This window comes from Mastigoproctus giganteus, chromosome 7 (assembly GCF_048544385.1).
Source record: "Mastigoproctus giganteus isolate SK-2022 chromosome 7, ASM4854438v1, whole genome shotgun sequence".
Taxonomy (NCBI): domain Eukaryota; kingdom Metazoa; phylum Arthropoda; class Arachnida; order Uropygi; family Thelyphonidae; genus Mastigoproctus; species Mastigoproctus giganteus.
The window spans coordinates 126,200,894-126,221,193 of record NC_143581.1 but is presented as its reverse complement, the minus strand read 5'-3'; the positions used below and the strand labels follow the sequence as shown (position 1 = coordinate 126,221,193).

General features: G+C 40.2%; 1 protein-coding gene across 1 annotated transcript in view; it reads left to right on the top strand.

The window, feature by feature from the left end:
* unc80 (unc80, NALCN channel complex subunit) overlaps positions 1-20,300 on the top strand; it is a 1,843,891-nt gene that overhangs the window by 793,693 nt on the left and 1,029,898 nt on the right. The window lies entirely within an intron of this gene.

The following is a 20,300-nucleotide window of genomic DNA, read 5'->3' as shown; positions in this document are numbered from 1 at the left end:
ATTCCATCCTTACAGTCATGGTACCAGGATACTTGTATATAAATTTAATTAAAAAACTTTCGCTCCTACAGGCCAGTAAGGCTCCTGGAGTTGATGGAATATACTCTATAATCTTAAGGGAGGTGGCAAGTGAATGCATTGAACTATTGAGGCTAATTATGTGAGCATCACTAGACTCTGGGGAGATTCCGCTGGATTGGAAAAGTACCAATGTATCTCCCATAGATAAGAGTTGCTCTAAGAGTGAAGTGGGAAATTATCAACCTGTCAGTCTGATTTCAGTTATAGGGAAAATCATGGAGGCAATGATCAAGGGTGGAATTCAGGATCATTTGGATCGAATTGAAATTCTCAAGGATACTCAGCATGGTTTTGTAAAGGGAAAATCATGTTTAACAAATATGGTACGCTATTTCGAAAGGGTCACTCACAAGCTGGATTTAGGGAATAATTTCGACATTGTTTATTTAGATTTCAGCAAAGCTTTTGACTCAGTCCCACATGAGCGGTTGCTTTATAAGCTGGAACAGGTTGGAATCACTGGGAAAATCCTTAGATGGATAGCAGGATGGCTTCAGGGCAGGAGGCAGAGGGTTGGGATAAATGGCTATTCCACAGATTGAGTTGATGTAAGAAGTGCGTTCCCCAAGGATTGGTATTAGAACCACTGTTGTTTTTAATTTTCATAAAGAACATCGATGTCGTTTATGAAAATTTACATGAAATTCTCTGAGCATTGTAAACAGGTTGCAAGGAAGGCCCATGGTGTCCTATCGATGATCTATCGAACTTTTGCAAGTAGAGATAGGGATGTGATAATTCCATTATATAAGGCTTTTGTTAGACCACACTTGGAATACTGTTTTCAAGCATGGAGACTGCACCTAAAGAAAGACATTGAGCTTCTTGAAAGGGTGCAAAGACGGGTAACTCGCCTGGTGAGTTTGGCAAAAGGGCGTCCTTATGAAGAAAGACTTCGAATATGAGGGTTGCGGAGTTTGGAAACTAGACACCTTAGAGGAGATTTGATTGAGGTGTTTAAGGCTCTGAGAGGCATCAGTAAAATGAATGAGGACAAAATTTTCAAGATTATAAATGATGCTAGAACTAGGGGACGTATATTCAAGTTACCGGGAGAAATGTTTAGATTGGACTGCAGGAAGTTTTATTTTAGCCAGCGAGTTAAATTACTGGAATAAGTTGCCTACTTGGGTGGTAGAGGCTGACAGTTTGGGGAAATTCAAAGGTCATCTGGATAGTACCTTCGGGTCAGGGAAGTGCATAGGATGATAGGTTTAATTTCCTTTTCTTTTATTAATTATTATTATTTATTTATTATTATTTTTTTTTATTTTTATTATTATTTTATCATTGTTTTTTTTTTTTTTTTTTTTTGGCTGTTGCAGCATAAGCCATAGGCTTTCATGCACCATGCGGCCATTACTAATACTAATAGTAATATGTTTACTCACATTCATACATCCAAACACATTTTGCCAAGTCACACACATAATATACAGTGTTATTCAAAATGAAGTCCGGGGTTTCAGAATTTTTTTGGGGGGAAGCACATGTGTCATAATCATTTGTAGCCATCTCGAAAGAACGCATAATATCTCAAGTTTCGTTCCCACGCTCGCGAATGTTTGGTATGCTGCACGGCTAACCGCCAGATGGCGTTGGATGCATACCGCCGTGCAGTCGTTTGTTTCCCTGTGATGCCAGTTCTGCTCTGTTGCAATATGGCTTCGGAATGTAATGAGAAAGCTTTTACTGTGTTGGAGTTTCATGTAAGTAAATATGTTACCGTTGTTCAATGCCACTTTGCTGACAGAGTGATTTTTTCTGATGAATCGACTTTCCATTTTTGTTGGAAAGTGAATAAGCAGAATGTGCGATTTTGGGCGATTTCGGTGCGATTTCATGAAAGGCTCTCATATTGAACATTTATGAGGTATGTAAAAAAACTTCATTACTATACTTGCATTCTGGAAATATTTCTTTCTTCCTATGTCTGCTCATGTGTTTACGGGAATTGAAACCCCGGACTTCATTTTGAATAACCCTGTATATATATATATATATATATATATATACACATTAAGAGAGTCCCATAAGTCAATTCAAGTCTTGTGTCATTTTGGTGGTGTTAAGTCTTGTGTAATTTTGGATGTATCAAATCTTGGGGGGGGGGAATTAATTGTTTCAGGTATGTCATGTCACTCATCTATCAATACTGATCCAAACTCAATCCAGCTAACCATTCTAGAATCCGGAAATTTATTAGTGCATATGTAACTACCTGAAAGACAGGCAGAATTTATATATATTGTATATTAGCATTAGCATTAGTAGAGGCATTTGATGCAAGAAAGCAAGCTTATGCAGCATCAGCCAAAAAAAAAAAAAAAAAAAAACCCACTTCCACTTCACCCCTCTGTTCATTCGAAATACTTGTCCAGCTGAGCCTTAAACTTATTTAATCAACTTCCACGACAAGTGATGGAAGTCTGTTCCACCAACCAACCACCCGCTGGCTAAAGGCTAATTTCCGCATGTCTATCCTACATCTGTCTTTCCTCAATTTGAATTTATGCCCTCTCAGGTGATTATTCTGAGCAAGAGGAAGAATCCCATCAGCATTGAGCATGCTCAGACCTCTATCAGATCACCTCGCTGGTGCCTAGTCTCCAGACACTGTAATTTGCAAAACTTAAGCCTTTCTTCGTAAGCGCACCCCTTTGTTCCATTCACTAATCTTGTTGCCCTTCTCTGTACTCGTTCCAGCAGCTCTACATCCTTCTTGAAATGAGGCCTCCAGACTTGTATACAGTACTCTAGGTGTGGCCTGACCATTGCCTTATACAAGGAAATAATCACCTCCTTATCCGTGCTAGAAAAATTCCTATATATCATTGACAATACACCATGAGCTACTCTTGCAGCCTGTCTGCACTGTTCAGAGAACTTCATATCTGCCTGCACAACCACCCCCGGGTCTTTTTCATTCTCTACCTTATACATATATTGTATAAGTTTTGTGGTAAGTTTGGGTGGTGATGTCTCTGTAGGATGCTAGGCCACCATAAAGTGTCAAAACCACCTGCAAAATCAACTGAGATAGCTATCATGTATTGTTCCTGCATGTCATTTTCAGCTTTTGCAATATAACACATGGCATCCTCTGTAGATTGATCTTGTTTGAAGACATGTTGTTTGGCTGACAGCAGGCTTGCATCCTGGTAATGTCTGGTTAGGTGATATAGTATCAATCTATCCAGAAGTTTTTCTAAGATAGGCAATAGTTCTATTGGTCCATAGGATTTGGGATTTATTGGTAGCTTTTCTATATTTTTTTAGAATTAGCCTTAAATTTCTCTGCTTCCAGGCAGTAGGAAATTTCGCTTTCTCTAGACAGTTGTTGAGAAAGCAAATATTATAGTTGTTGAACAGATGTAGAACATGGTCTGTATAAATTACTGCTTATTTTTTAATAATATCAATTGCAAGGAGATCATGTTCAGGACACTTATTATTCTTTGTTCTTTCTAGTACTGCTTCTCCCTAGAAGCAGCACTAGAAAGAACAAAGGTGCTTCTACACTAACACCAGTGTAGAAGCACCTACACTTGTGTTATTGCTATTTTTTTCTGTGTAAAATTTCTATAAAATTTCCACACCGAAAGAAATTTTTATAAAATTTCTTTCAGTGTGGTTAATGCCTGGCTATTTCATAGAAACAGTGTCTAGTGTATATTATAGTTTCTGACCATGTTCCATGTATGTGTGTGGCAGATCTGCCTGTTATGATGGTGGTATTCACAACAGCTCCTCTTGCAAGCTTTTTAGTGGCAATCCAGTAGACCATATTCTAGGGGTGGGAATACCTGGATGTTCCGACAATAGCTTGCCAAGAATCTTTCTTGTCTGTCTTATTATCAAGGTATATTGAGTTCCTGAGGGTTTTCTAATGCTTGCTTGCTAGATGCATTTACTTCATGGTGTGGCCAGTTTGAATGTATTCTCTGAAAATCTCTTCTAGGCCTGTGGACCTTTTCCTTGAGATTCTCAAGTTCAAGACCACCAGGGGATGGCATGGAATCTGGGTTGCTTTTTTCTCATACTGTTTTTATAGGTTGTAATCATAGTTTTAGTTAATTTTTGAGTGTGACTATCAGGATCATAAATGATCATATGCACCCAGAAGAACCCCAGTCAATTTAGTTTTCAGGGCTTCCATGAAGGTTCCCAATTTGGCTTTCTTAATATTGAATCTCATGATATCACGAAGAGGTGGTGGGGGGGGGAATATCCAGTTGGTGCATCAGGCTAAATATTATAGCCCAGTGGTTAGATGTGGTCCAAACCTTTCATTACTTTCCAGTTTGCAAATTTAGTGGCTATTGTCCTGGTGGCAAGGTTGATATCTATATCATTCTCCTAATGGGTACTGCTATAAATAGATAAGTAAATTATTTGGTTAGTGAAAGATCTTAAATGTGGTTGTGGCCAGAAAATCTTCCAGCTGATTGTCATTGTCTGTACCTCTGCAATCTTCAGTCTGGCAGTGCCATAAGGGAGTTTAGCACTTTGCATCCATGGCAACCAGCAGTTTGCCTCCTGGAAGAAAATTATTTATTTATTTTATTAGGTAGTCCCAGCCAGCTTTCCTGGCAACCCTGCCACCTATTTATAGCAAGTATCTTAGATTTTCTCAATGAGGATCAATTTGATTTAAATGTAATATCCATTTCATAATGCAAACCATTAAGGTGTCTGGAACCATAAAAGTCCCAATATAAGGTTGTGATGACCTCCTAGTATTTAACTGACACTTGTAGGTCCATAAGAATGAAGAATAGAAGAATGAAGACTCAAAATCATTAGCGGAAGTCCAATCCAGGAAGAGAAGTCTTATTATTATTATTATATTTATTATTATTATTTCTCCCTGATTGGGGGATACCACTCCGTGAGAGGTACTGCTACCAAGTACACATAGTGGTTGTAATGTCTAATGTCCAGGATTGCAACTTTCTGGAGTTCCTTGTAGGTGTTCTTTGGGAGACCTATTGCTGCTAGGCTGAACCTGAAACATGACTGAAACTAGTATTTGAACCTGAAACATGACCTCATATTTCAGGTTCATGTACTTCCTAATTTTTTCCTCATGGGTTTTCTGGACATTGCTAGTGTTGGACACTGCTATGTCAATCAGGGATAGGGTCTCCATAGCTGAGTGGTCAGGAGCAGGAGTGCAATAGCACACGCTCCTTGAACCAGGGTTCAAGCCCCTGACTGCTAAATACGGTCGATCTGCCAACTCACACTGGACCAGCGTGACAGATTATGGTCCATTTCCTTCAGCATGAATTGTTGAGGAGGCTTCCAAACTGCAGTGGGTTGATAATGGCTGTAATTTACCTTTTTTTTTATGTAAATCAGGTAGGTAACCTTTTCCATCTTGTCCACCACGGTTACGTCCCATCTGTTGTGTAGGATAGCCTTATCCGTTATTATGGCGGGTCCCAGTACAGCTTGTGGGTTGGAGTCTCTAGTACTGCCTGGGGTTCGTACTTGTAGTATGGTACCCTTTCTTTGGTCAACTGGTATTTCCTCGCTAGTTTCTGATGTATTATCTTGACTACCCTACCTGGTCATGTCTATGAGTGTACTCAAGTCTGGGTGATCACCTTGCACCCCGAGGTGATGTGTTGGATCATTTCTGAGGTCATCTGACATTCCGGGCTCCTTTACGATTTATTTTCTATAGTTTCTGGTGTTGGTTACCTGGTCTTGGATGGCCAGCATGAATCCTTCAGTCTTGGGGAAGAACGTTCTGCTTGTGAGCCCTGCATTGGAAGCAGTGTTATCGATTTGATCTTGATGGAGGTCATTGTAGTGTCTGCCATGGAGTGTCTTCTTTGCCCATCTTTCTAGCTTTGTTTCTTGTGCCGTATGGGCGGGAGGGGGACTACTCACTTGGGTTGAGTGGGGTATACCACTTATCTATCTTCCTTAGGTGGAGTGGTGCACTGTTCTTGAAGTAATCCTTCAGGTTAACTATCGCTGTTTTCTGTTGCTCTATCAGGTTTATCAGGCCCCTTCCTCCCTCTTTCCGAGCTATTGTTAGTCTCTCTACTGCTGATTTCGGGTGGTGTTGGTGGCTCTTGGTCATCCTTGTCCTTGTCTTTTGCATGATATCCTCTGGCTCGGTGTTAGTCCAATCTATGACCCCAAAGGAGTATGTTAGTACCGTAGAGTTTATGGCTGTAACTGTGTTCCCTCCATTCAGTATTGCTTTCAGCAGGCTTCTGAGTCTCTGATGATATTTTTTGGTCAGGCACGGCACTTCTTGATTTCATTGTGCTGTAACTGCTGATCCTGCATCATCCCTAGGTATTTGTCGGTCTCTCCTTCTGTCATAGCTTTGATCTCTTTACCAGTCAGCAGCTGGTAGTTTTGGCCGACTAATTTTCCCTGGTGCAGTGTGTGGGTCTTGGATTTGTCTAGACCAAATTCCATCCTGATGTCCTTTCTGAATTCTTCAGTGATCCGGAGTAGTTGCAGGTGTTGCTTATCAGTTGCTGCATATAGCTTGATGTCATCCATGTGCATCAGGTGGGTGAGGGTGTACAGATTCTTTCTTCCTTCTTTGAGGTTATATCCATACTTGCTGCCATTAAGCATGGTGGATATTGGGTTGAGTGCTAGACAGAACCACAGTGGGCTCAGAGCATCTCCCTGAAAGATTCCTCTTCTGATGGGGATTGGTCTGGTTGTGATGCTCTCGACCTTAATGGTGGTACTCCATTTCACCATTGTTGCTCCTAAGAAATTTGTCACTATCAGATTGACCTTGTAGATCTTCAGTGTCTCTATTAGCCAGCTGTGAAGTACGGTGTCGAAGGTCTTGCGGTAATCAATGTAGGCCATTTATAGTTTGCGGTGCTTCTTGTAGGCTTGCTCCATAACTGCGGCATCTATGGTTAATTGCTCCTTGCATCCTTTCTGCTGTTTGGCCATTATGTTCTGACTCTTTAAGTGTTCTGATATCTCTTTGGTTATGCAGCTGGTCACGATCTTGTACATCGTTGGGAGACAGGAGGGATTGGCTTGTATTTCACTGGATTTCTTGTACCTTCGTCTTTAGGCCTCAGATTTGTGACTCCTTCAGTGAGAAACTGCGGGATTGTCTCCAGGTGCCTTATCATTCGAGTGAACTGCTCTGCTATGTGGTTGTGTGTGTGTGCAAGTGAGCTTCTTCTACCAGTAGTTATGAATGTTATCACTTTTTTGGGGTTTGCCAGTTGTGGGTGTTCCTGATCAACTGTTTTATTTCTTCTTCTCAAATCTCCCACTCTCTCATCTCTAATACATCTTTGGTTTTCTTCTGTTCTACTTCTATCCAGGGAGCTTGGCTGATATGTCTTACTTCACTGCTCCAGATATTTCCCCAGAAATCCTCGATCATCTTTTTCTTGGGTGATCCATTTCCTGTTTTCTCATCTTCTCCCAGTTTCACGTAAAAAGTTCTTTGGTCCTCATCAAAGATTTGGTTGTTTATTTTTCTCTGGGTGCTCTCTTTTTATCAGCATAGGCTCTTGCTGAGTGCAAGGAGGTTCTGCTTCAGTGTGTCCAAGTATTCTCCTATTCTCTGATTTCATGTTTGCTGTGGGTGCTCTCTCTCTCTCTCTCTCTCTCTCTCTCTCTCTCTCTCTCTCTCAGGGTGCCTCCGTAGCCAGGTGGGAAGGAGCAGCAATGCATAGCACACGCTTCTTGATTAGACCGGAGTTCGAGCCCATCACCACCAAATACGGAGGATGCGGAAAGATCAGGGAATGACCACCCCATATCCCGGAGCAATATGGCCTTAGTTGCTAATGCCCCTAAAAACCAAATAACAACAACAACAACAACTCTCTCTCTCTCTCTCTCTCTCTCTCTCTCTCTCTCTCTCTCTCTCTCTCTCTCTCTCTCTCTCTCTCTCTCTCTCTCTCTCGTGGATGCTCTTCACCCTTCTAATCAGTTTCTTATTTCTGTTACCCTGTTGATATTGGGTCAACTGACCTATCTTAACTCTATTGTTCTATCTTCTGCTGAAGCCTTCTTTCCCAAACTGGTGATTCTTGTTGTTTTCGATTCTTCTGCTGCTGGTTTCTCGTTTCTTTTCCATTAATCCTAGTTGCTGCTATCGCAGCATAGTATACAGCTGTGTGGATAGCCTCCAGCATTGCACCATTTTTGTCAAGGTAATGTGGTATTATTTGCTGATTGAAGTGGTCTGTTACTCTCCACAGGATTTTATTTGGTGTATGCTTAGGTATACGTGGGTTCTTGTGGGTTCCATTCCTTCGAATTTGTTATTGCCTTCTTCCACTTGTCTTCTATTCTGGATATCATGACTTCTTCCCTTTCCACTTCAGCTACTCTGTGTTTCTTCTTGCTCTTCCTCCTCTGATTCCTTGGTATGCTGTTCCACCTCTGGTTCCATATTGATCATATTCTTTTTTTTTTGTAGTTAATCGCTCACATCCAGCTTGATTTTTTCCAAGATGGCAGGAGCTGTTAGGTTATTCGTGATGGTGGTCCTTCTTTGGTCTGCTATTCGCTGTTCGGCGACCTGAATATCTGGGAATTGTTTCAACCACTTGGTATATAGTCGTGACCTGTACTTTGTCATATCAGTCTGTAGCCTGCTTATTTCATAGTATGCTCGCATGATGTCATTTCATTTTGATGCCCCACTTCATGTGTTAGCATCTTCTTCCTTCCTGGTGGTCACTAGTGCAGTTGTGCAGGAAGCACTTCCAGTTGTTGTGGCTGGATGGTCTTACCCTTCTCTTGTGGTAGCCATACGGGGGACAGTACCACTTGCTGCACTGTCTTGCTTGGGAGACTGTTTCCAACTTTATGAACCGACCCCTCTGCCTAAGGCCTAAATGCGAGTGACATTATCTTGCACCACACTCGATGTAGTATGATTAATATTTCTCTGCAACATCATTTATCTATGGAGGTGGACTTGTTTAGCTTCGGCTTAGTCAGTGTTTTTTTTTTTTTTTTAGTTCTCATGAATGACACCAGATGCCACTACTATCTGTCTCAGCCATCACTCCAACCTTGTTGAAGGTAAGTCCAATGAGCAAGGTTCACAATTTTTTTTTTTTTATTATTATTATATCAGTCTCCCAGCGTAATAGAGCTGTGTTCACTTCCACCAAGGCGGGATTCAAACCCAGGTCTATCAGGCCAGTAGTCCAGTGTTTTAAACTGGGCCATCACGCATTATTATTATTATTATTATTATTATTGTTGTTGTTGTTGTTGTTGTTGTTGTTGCTGTTGTTGTTGCTGTTGCTGCTGCTGCTGCTGCTGCTGCTCTTATATTATTTATCCCTGATTGGGGGAATCCACTCCGTGGCAGGTACTGCTACCAAGTACACAGGGGGGTTGTAATGTCTGGTGTTACTGTTGGTCAAGGAACTTTCTGAGTATCCTACAGGTGTTCAGGATTGTAACTTTCTGAAGTTCCTTGTATGTGTTCTCTTCTTCTTCTTTAATGCTGCCAAATGGCGTTTGCGACTTCAATTTGATATTGTTCTCTGTCTAGCCCTGCGTGTAGAATTTGTGCTGTTGTCATGTGAAGCCAGGTGTTGATATTATCTAGCCATGCCATTTTCGGTTTGCCTGGGCATTTCTTGCCTTCAATCTTTCCCTCCAGGATGAGTGGTAGTAGGTGATATTTTTGTTGGTTCCTAGCGATGTGACCTAGGATTTGCATTTCCTGCTGATGATGGTTTTGAGCAGGTCCTGTTCCGTGTGCATGTCCTGCAGCACCTGTACATTGGTTATCTTGGCTGTCCACGGGATTTTCAGCATTCTTCGGTAGAGCCACATTTCGAAGGCCTGGAGCTTTTTTGTAGTGGCTGATGTTAGAGTCCAGGTTTCTACACCGTAGAGCAGTATTGGCCAGATGTAGCATTTCAATGGGCATAATTTGAGCATAATGTTCAAGCTTCTGTCGGTGAGGAGGGTTTTCCACTTGGTGAATGCCTGCCTGGCTTGTTCAATTCTGCTTTTGATTTTGGCCTCATAGTTCAGCTGGTCATCAATGATTACTCCGAGATACTTGAAGCGGTGTATTTGCTCTAATTTTTCATTGTTTAGTTCGATCGTGATTTTTCTTGCAGTCCTGCCGACCTTCATCACCTTTGTTTTCTTTTTGTTGATTCATAGCCCCCATGCTTGGCTTTCTATGTCCACTTCGTCCAAGATGGTCTGTAAATCTTGTTCTGAATCCGCTATGTGTTCTCTGGGAGACCTAATGCTGCTATGTAGGGTCTTTGGCACCATATAAGTGGTTGACACAATGATCAGGATGGTCGTTACTTCTTGCATATGCTACAACTACTTGACCTCATGGCTCAGGTCCATGTACGTCCTTATTTTTCCTTCGTGAGTTTTCTGGACATTGCTAGTGTTAGTAGGTACTGCTATGTCAATCAGGTAGGTAGCTTTTCCATCTTTTAGACAATGGTTATGTCCTGTCTGTTTCGCGAGATGGTCTTATCCTTTATTATGGCCCCAGTACAGCTTGTGGGTTGGTGTCTCTAGTACTGCCTGGGGTTTGTACTTGTAGTATGGTACACTTTCTTTGGTCAACTGGTATTTCCTCACTAGCTTCTGATGTATTATCTTGGCTACCCTACCTGGCCAAGTCTATGAGTGTACTCAATCTTGGTGATCCCCTTGCACCCACCCCGCGGTGATTTGTTGGATTATTTCTGATGCCAGCTGGCATCGTTGACATGTGTCATCTCAAATTCCAGGCTCCTTTACAATGTATTTTCTATAGTTTCTGGTGTTGATTAACTGATCTCAGATGGCCAGCATGAATCTTTCATTCTCGGAGAGGGGTGTCCCACTTGTGAGCCTTGCATCGGAAGCAATGTTATTGACGTGATCTTGATGGAGGTCATTGTAGTGTCTGCCATGGAGTGTCTTCTTTGCCCATTTTTCTAGCTTCGTTTCTTGTGCCATCTGGGCAGAAGAAGGCTCCTCACTTAAGTTGAGTGGGTGATACCCTTTATGTATCTTCTTTATGGCCTTATTATTATAATATTATTATTATTATTATTACAAAAAATATATATATATAAGTTACCGTGAGAGAGGGAGAGAAGTAGAAGGGAATCACCAAGGAAGAGAAGAATAAGGATATCCAGTTCAGCACCCTGGGTATGCCAAGCCTATACTCACCAGATGGGCCCCGGGCACCAAGCCTTTTTGACTGAGCAATTTCTCTTTGACTTTCAGTGCGATTTCTTAAAAGTGATATATTGTTGTTTTTCATTCCTCTCGTTAAGCAATCTATTTATTTAATAAAAGCTCTTTTCACAGAGCAAGAAAGGGAAGCCGCCTAGCTTTTTTCTCACAGTTTTATTACTAACCCTCTACTACTTTTTGCTTGGTCACACTAGGCACTGCTCCTGCCTCCCCGTGGCTTGGCTGGAAACCTTGGCAGGAAAGCTCATCTGCCAAGGGCCAACAGGAGCAAATATGGAGCAAAATGTGTTTCTACCTCTAGAGCCGACAAACTCTCTGCCAGAGAATGATACTGACTTTGACATCTCACAGCCCCAAGAGGTTGAAAACTAATTCACCAACAGTAGAGTTTCCTACATTTCTAATTATGCACTCACTTTCAGACCAACCTGTAAGCAAGTTATCTCCTTTCCTCATCCAGAAAAACCTGGATAGTATTGCCGGATCTCCTAAGGCTCTAAAAAGGCTATAATCTGGAGACCTATTATTAGAAACAGCAAACCGTAGACATTCAGAGAAACTTTTACAACTCACAGATTTTGCAGGTATACCAGTGAATGTATCTCCTCATAAAACACTAAACACATCTATAGGTGTGATAACTAGCTGGGATCTGTTGAACTTGACGGAGGATGAAATAACTCAACAACTTCAGGATCAAAATGTTATTGTGGAAAAAAGAATTATGACTAAAAAGGACAATAACCTTACACCAACTAGAAATGTTATCCTTACATTTAATTCCCCAAACCTACCATATCAGTGAAAGTGGGTTATTTTCTTTGCCATGTTCTTCCCTATATGCCCAATCTCTTGAAATGTTACAAGTGCCAAAAGTATGGCCACTCTCAGACGACATGCAGAAGAAACCCAGTTTGTCCAAAATGTGGATCTTCCGATCGTACTCAGTCTGAACGTTTGTCAACAGAAATGACTTATCCCAATTGCAAAGGCAGCCATCCTGTATATTCCAAAACTTGACACAGATGGAAAAGTGAGAAAAAAATTGTTAAATATAAGGTTGAGAACAAGGTAAGCTATCAAGAAGCGAGGAAAATAATTGCTCCTACTATGCCCAAACGTCCCTATGCCAATATTGCAGAAAAACAACAAACAGTGTCCGTCCAAACTGATGTTACAGTCCCCTTAAACATATCAATCTCTGACTGGGCTCGAGCTGTCCTCTCTCAGCAACAGTCCAGTGTCCCTAAGCACTTAGACCAAGTAAGTAACACTCCTCTTACAGTACCAGCAACATGTCCTTCCCCACCAGTAATTGCTACTGCATCACATAGTAAAAGTTCCAATTAAAAAAAAATATCCAAGACACCTCCATGAATACTAATTACTCATCCAACCAGGAAGACCCAATTTTAGAAATATATGTGGAGGAATAAATGGAAACTGGTTGGCCTATATTTCCAATAAAAGACAAACAGAAGTCTGACCGACATAAAACTGCCATACTGAAAAAAGCAATCAGATACAGCTCCTTGTACTCATATCAAGTAATGCCTTATATTTTTCAGTGGAATTGTAGAGGACTTTGCAGCAATATCAACGATATCCATGACCTTATTCTTCACTACCCTCCAGATTGGTTTCTGCTTGCAAGAAACCTATTTAACTTCCCAAAATTTCACCTCCATAAAGAACTACTCTATATATCAAAAAGATCACAATACATCAAATGCTGCCCAATTGTTCTTCAAACAGAAATTGAAGCTGTTGCTGTACATTTCATTACTCAGATTGCAATAACATTAGTTTCAATCTATCTTCCACTAAATCATACCTTCTCTTACCAAGATCTGAAAAACCTTCTAATGAGGCGTCTCCGTAGCCAGGTGGGAAGGAGCAGCAGTGCGTAGCACACGCTTCTTGATTAGACCGGGGTTCAAGCCCGTCACCACCAAATACGGAGGATGCGGAAAGGTCAGGGAATGACCACCGCATATCCAGGAGCAATATGGCCTTAGTTGCTAATGCTCCTAAAAAAAAACCAAATAACCAAATAACAAACCTTCTAATGCAGCTACTTTCCCCTTCTGTTTGTTGGGGGATTTCAGTGGTCACCACCCCTTATGGGGATCTTCTAAATTAGATACACATGCCCAACTGATTGAAACCTTTCTGGATAGGCAAAATCTTACCATTCTTAATACAGGTAAACCTACTCACATACAATTGCCAACTGGACAAACTTCTGCAATTGATCTCTCAATATGTTCCCAGGTACTGTTTCCAATCATGGAATGGTCTGTTATGAATGATCCCATTGGCAGCAATCATTTCCCAATTATTTGTAATATGCTCACTGCTTAACCACCATTAGCCGAACCCTGCAGGAAATGGAAATTCTCTCGTGCCAACTGAGTCAGATTTCAGTCAGCTATCACCCTGGATAGGGAAATTATATGATTACAGCCCATTGATGAAGTAACGGAATATATTACATCCTACTTGTTATCAGCAGCTAAAATCTCTATTCCATTAACAAATACGACACCATTTTAACTACTGGTGGAATGAAGAATGCATGAAAGCAAAGAGGGAAAAAAATAAATCGTGGAATTTATTTTGACAATCACCAACAACAGTTAATCTCATTAACTATAAGAAACTAAGGGCAAAAGCATGTTTCATTCAAAGACAAGCCAAAAAAGGACTCGTGAACTCAGTTTGCATCCACTGTATAGAAACATGGACTCCAAATTAATATGGAAGAAAATTAGACAGCTTTCTGGAAAGTTTCTGACCAACCCTTCCACAATCCTTTCCTGGAATGGGCAAGAACTCTCTGCTCCTCTGGCTATAGTAAATGCCTTGGGCAAAACCTTTGCTAAAGTCTCAGTGGCATCAAGCTATTTCCCTGAATTCTAGAAAATCAAGAATATCACTGAACAGTGACCTATCAACTTTCACACCTCTCTAATCTTACCATATAACCAAACTCTTCAGTATTTGGAACTTCTACAAGCCGTTAGAACAGCATGCAACAGTGCAGCAAGGCCCAGTGGAATATATTACATCATGTTACAGCACCTTGATGATAGACATTTACAACTGCTGCTTTTATTTTATAATCGAATATTTCTGGAAAACATTTATCCTACATCTTGGCACCACGCTACAGTTCTGGCCTTTTTGAAACCTGGAAAAGATCCTTGCAGTCCTTAGGGGCTCACATCTGGTGAGTATGGGCTTGGCACACCCAGGGTCCTGAGCTGGATATCATCCTTCTTCTCTTTCTTGGTGATTCCCTTCTACTTTTGACTCTCTCTCTCAGGGTTACTCGGGAACTTTTTTTTTTTCCTGGTGCAGCATAAGCCTCAGGCTTCCTTGCATCATGTGGATATTAATAATAATAATAATAATAATAATAATAATAGTTACTGGCCAATTTCCCTCTCCAGTTACCTCGGTAAAATCCTTGAGAAAATTATCCACAGATGACTCGTTTGGATCATTGAAGACCAAAATCTAATGAGTAATAGTCAACATGGCTTTCGCCAAAACAGGTCTCTCTTAGATCTCATGATCAAGGCTGAGTCCGCAATTCACAATGCCTTTGTGAAAAATTAACACCTTGTTATGGTCTCCTTAAACATGAAGGTATTTGGCACTACCTGGTGTCACGGCATTCTTAGAGACCTGCATGCCCTTGGTCTATGAGGCAACCTGCCTATATTCATTAAGAACTTTTTAGGGAGTCATCCTTATCAAGTATGATATCTTAACTCCCTTTCTATGACATCCTTGCAGGAAGAAGGAGCACAACCCTTTTTACTCTTAGAATTAACTCTATTACAAAAGAACTTCCAAATACTGTTGAGGCATACCTTTATGCTGACGATATCTCTCTCTCTCTCTCTCTCTCTTTCTTGCCATTCTCAGAACATTAGATCTATTGAATGTCAATTGCAGATATCACTAATAAAATACAAAAGTGGACAGTGCTTAATGGCTATTATCTTTCATGACAGAAAACTGTCGCTATACACTTTTGCAATCAACACAAATTACATACAGATTCCGAACTTCACATGTCAGACTTTACCATTCCGATTGCCAATAATATCAGGTTCTTGGGATTAACCTTTGACAAGAAGTTAAACTTCCTTTAACATATTAAATTTGTATGCAATACCTGTCTCAAAAAGCTCAACATACTAAGAGCTTTATCCACCCTGTCTTGGGGAGCAGATCGTACCTTGTTGCTTTGACTATATAGAGCATTGACTAGATCCTATTTGGATTATGGTGTTCCAGTCTACGATTCTGCCCGAAAGAGTGTACTATGCTGGCTGGATCCTATACAACACAGTGCATTACGGATTGCACTTGGAGCCTTTTGAACATCTCCAACTCACAGTCCATATATTGAAGTTCATGAACCCTGTTTGCACCTCCGCAGAAAAATGTTACTACTGAAGTATGCAGCCAAAATAAAAAGTTGCTGTTTGCATCCTATTTACTCATACCTCTTCATTCTTCAACTACCTAATCTCTACAGAAATAAACCTAATAAAATAAGGCCAGCAGGCCTATGGCTTTTCGAAATATCATAGAATTGGAAAGTTCCTGTTCACAATAGTCAACAGGTAATGAATTACTTTCATCCACCTTGGACTACCCCTCCTCAACTGAACTTTGATACTTATTTTCTTCAATGGGGTAAGAATCTTCTACCGACTCTCAACCTGAAACAACTCCATGCAAGTCACATTCACATTCAGAGCTATGTTGATTTCCTGCCAATATATTCCAGATGGGACCAAATCTCAATCAGCCTTTGGAGTAGCAACAGCAGTATTTCCCTCTCTATCATTTCAGCTTCCCTTCCACCCGAGTATAGGAACTTTTCTGAAGAACTACATGGAATAAAATTAGCTCTAGAAAATTTGAATCTTGACCCAACTCCAAAATATTTAATTTACACAGACTCTCTCAACTCAATTAGAGCAATGCAAAATCCCTCCTATACGAATCACCCTGTTTTAAATCAAATCAGGAGGTTGCCCTTGAAAATTGAACATCTTCAACAATTAGTGAACTTTTGTGGAATTCCAGCACATTCAGGGATAAAGGGGAATGAACTGGCAGATATATCTGCAAAAATCCATCAACTTTAAATTTGACCTCTGCCCATATTCCAGCCTCAAACTATAATGTCATCGTAGCAGCAGCATGCCTTGCACAGTGGAAAGAACTATGGCACATCCAGACTAATAATAAACTTTTTCAGTTGAAACAGGAACCAAAATTTTGGTACTCGAGAATCCAGACAACGAAAAGGGAAGAAGTGGTACTTACATGGGCAAGAATAGGGCATACTCATTTGACCCATATCCATCTACTCACAGGTGATGATCTTCCTCAGTGTGGACACTGCTCAACACAACTAACAGTCAAACATATTCTTATTGACTGTCCTCACTATCAACAGGACAGAATATCAGTCCTGCTTTCTTTAACAAATCTTCAAAAACCGAGATCACTAGAGCATTTATTTGCAGTCAGGCAAATATTAATGAACTTTTCAGTTTTCTGAAAAAAAAATTGGAATATATCATCGATTCTGAATAGTTTTCTAAAATGAAATTGAAATGCCTTCAATTCTGAATTATCTCCTACCACATCTCTATGGACAGGTGCAGTATAGCCAGTGTCGCTTATGCGCCATTAAACACACACACACACGCACGCACACACACCAAATGTGAGCCCCTGGGGTTTCTTAGTCAGAATTGTGGTCACAATGAAGAATTCAACTTTGTTCTCAAACCTAAGAAATCCCAGCAGTATGGCACTTAACAGTAAAGAGTAATACATTAATTAGTCTCTATATGTACAGTCCTTGGAATACTATAACACCACAGCAGCAGCAGCACAAGTCATCCATTGAGGAAGCAACTACAATGCCATCCAGCAGGATTGTGGTGTAGTAGGAATTGTCTGTCCCTCCACCGGAGCCCCAATTTCTCCAATACGAGCCCACTTGAAAAGTATCAGCAGTCTTCTCAACAACTTCTCTGAATTACCTGATATGACATGCAGTTATTGACATTGATATCATTTTATCACAGGTCTCCACAGCTGAAAGCCTATGTTCCGTGCAGGCACCATTAGTCTGATGTTTGTAGTACAGTATCACAATTCTTTACACCTGAAACATTATGCTCCACAAATGCTGACAAACATAAACCATGAGCCTGTAACTCCTGCTGTAGATATAGCATTATGAGCTATTTAGGCTGAAGGAAAATGCTTCGTGAATACTAAACAGACAGGCACTATGAGCCTGTGACTTCTACTGCAGAAATGGCATAATTGGCCAATCAGAATGGTGAACTCCTGCTGTCAAAACCATCGCTCTGGAGCTATAAAAGAATCTGTAAGACTCTATTTGAATAGCAGGTGTTTTATTTTTGTTTTTTTTTTTTTGAATAAATTAAACACGTTAATTAATGACAATTGTTCCAAGCTTTGTAATAGCTGTACAAAATAACATTATTTCTCATAGAAAAAATTCACTTCGTAATAAATGAATATGTTAGGGTTGAATTTGAAAGTGTTGGCAATTCCGCCCAGACACAATTGGAGGGAGTATATGATGAGAGCCTTGTCAATCAATTCGGCCCTGGAGAGATTGTGCAAGGCTCAAGGGACAGAATTTTTCTCAACCTGGTCTGTGCTTTTTAACAGGAGAGACTCCTTCTACAGGAATGGGATACACATAAATAGAAAGGGTGCAAGAATATTTGCTGATGCTATTAAGGTGGGTCGCAAAACTGCTAGCTTGAGAGGATACACAGACTAATAGATTAACAGTAGCCACTGGCAGATGTGAAAGTAATTCTTGCACTGCTTCTATTGGAATGAGCAGCAGCCTGGAAAACAAGATGCAGGGGATTTCAGAGACTGCTGGGAGTCATTGCAGTACAAGTAAATATATGGGCTGTGTTAGGGTAACTAAGAGTAGAAACAGGTGCATGTATACTTGCATGTACACCAATGCTAGGAGTATAGTTAATAAATTTGATGAGCTTGAAGTGCTAGTCAGGACATCAAAAGCAGATATTGTTGGGATATCAGAAACGTGGTGTCACACAGACATAAGCAGTGCAGAATTGGAATTTGGGGAGTACAATGTGTACAGAAAGGATAGACAGGACAGGAAGGGAGGAGAGGTTATGCTGTTAGTTAAGAAACACATAAAATCTAAGGAAGTGCATCCAATCGATGTTGGTGGATAATGCAATGTTGAGTCTGTTTGGTGTGAGATAAGCACTGCAAAACGAAAAATGAGAGTAGGTGTGTGTTATAGGCCTAATCAATCTGATGATTGATTAGACAGATGGGCTGAGAGGTGGCAAATGAAGTTTAACATTGACAAATGTAAAGTACTACATATGGGAAACAGCAACCCCAGAGCAATGTATCAACTCTGTGGTACTACACTGACAGTGGTAGAGAGCGAAAAGGACCTGGGGGTAATTGTGCAGGCAGATATGAAGTTTTCTGAGCAGTGCAGATGGTCTGCAAGAGTAGTTCTTGGTGTCTTGTCAAGGAGGTGATTATCCCCTTGTATAAGGCAATTGTCAGGCCACAACTTGAGTACGGTATACAGGTCTGGAGACCTCATTTTAAGAAGAATGTAGAGCCGTTGGAACAAGTACAGAGAAGAGCAACAAGATTAGTGAATGGAACGAAGGGTTGCTCTTATGAAGAAAGGCTTAAGATTTGCAATTTACGGTGTCTGGAGACTAGGCATCTGCGAGGTGATCTGATTGAGGTGTATAAAGCCTTGAATGGTTTGAGCATGCTCAATGCTGATGGGATTCTTCCTCTTGCTCAGAATAATCACCTGAGAGGGCATAAATTCAAATTGAGGAAAGACAGTTGTAGGATAGATGTGCGAAAGTTTGCTTTTATTCAGCAGGTGGTTGATTGCTGGAACAAACTTCCCTCTGTCGTAGAAGTTGATAGCTTAATCAGATTCAAGGCAGAACTAGACTAACATTTCCAGCGAGTGGATGGGTGAAATGAGACGGGTTTGTGTGTTTTGCTGATGTTATATAAGTTTGCTTTCTTGCATTATGTGCCCCTTGCTAATGCTATGTAGAAATGTATATTTTTGATAGGGAATTATGTGTGCTTTTTATAAGAGAGTTTTGCATAAACTGAGTTTGTAAAAATGAGATTCTATTGTGTATGCATAATTATTTATTGTGGCTTGGTAATTATCCCCTCATTTAAAACTTTTTTTGCATTGAAAAGCTGGCTACAAAATATTTTCCAAGCATCACATTCTAAGGATTAAGTAAAAAAAAAAAAAAAAAAAAAAAAAAGAGTTTGAATGTCAGTATCTGTAAATTGTGACTGTGAGCAACCAGTGAGAACAGAAACATAATGAAGGTTATCATTAGATTATCAGTGAACTGTAAACTGATATCATAGCGTGGGATTGATTGACATTGGTAAGCATTCTGCTTCAGGAAATTATGTCAAATTTCATAAAATTGCTGCACATTTGCTTGCAGTGATATTTAATTTACAGTTGTGACTATGGTAATTTATTTATTTTATTATTTTTTTTAATTTAAGGCTTAGAATGAGATGCTCTATAAATGTGGTATTGGCAGCATTGCTTTGAATATCTTTCTTTAATTTTTTTTTTTTTTTTTTTTTTTTGAATCTTTGTATATATTTGCATGATTCATTTATCCGAAGATCACTGCACTTTACCATCAGCAGAGCAAGACAGTTTGGTTTTGAAATGAGGGATTTTCAACAATGGCTGATTGGCAGTGGCTGAGCTAGTGTTGCTGTATTTATGGAGGTTTCCTGTATTCGCCTAATGGTCAATGATATATGTTTTTGTAAAAGTAGAAGCTTTTATATCATATTTGTTAAAGATTATTAAGATTCACAATTCATTAATGAGTTTGAAAAAAGATGACTTAAAC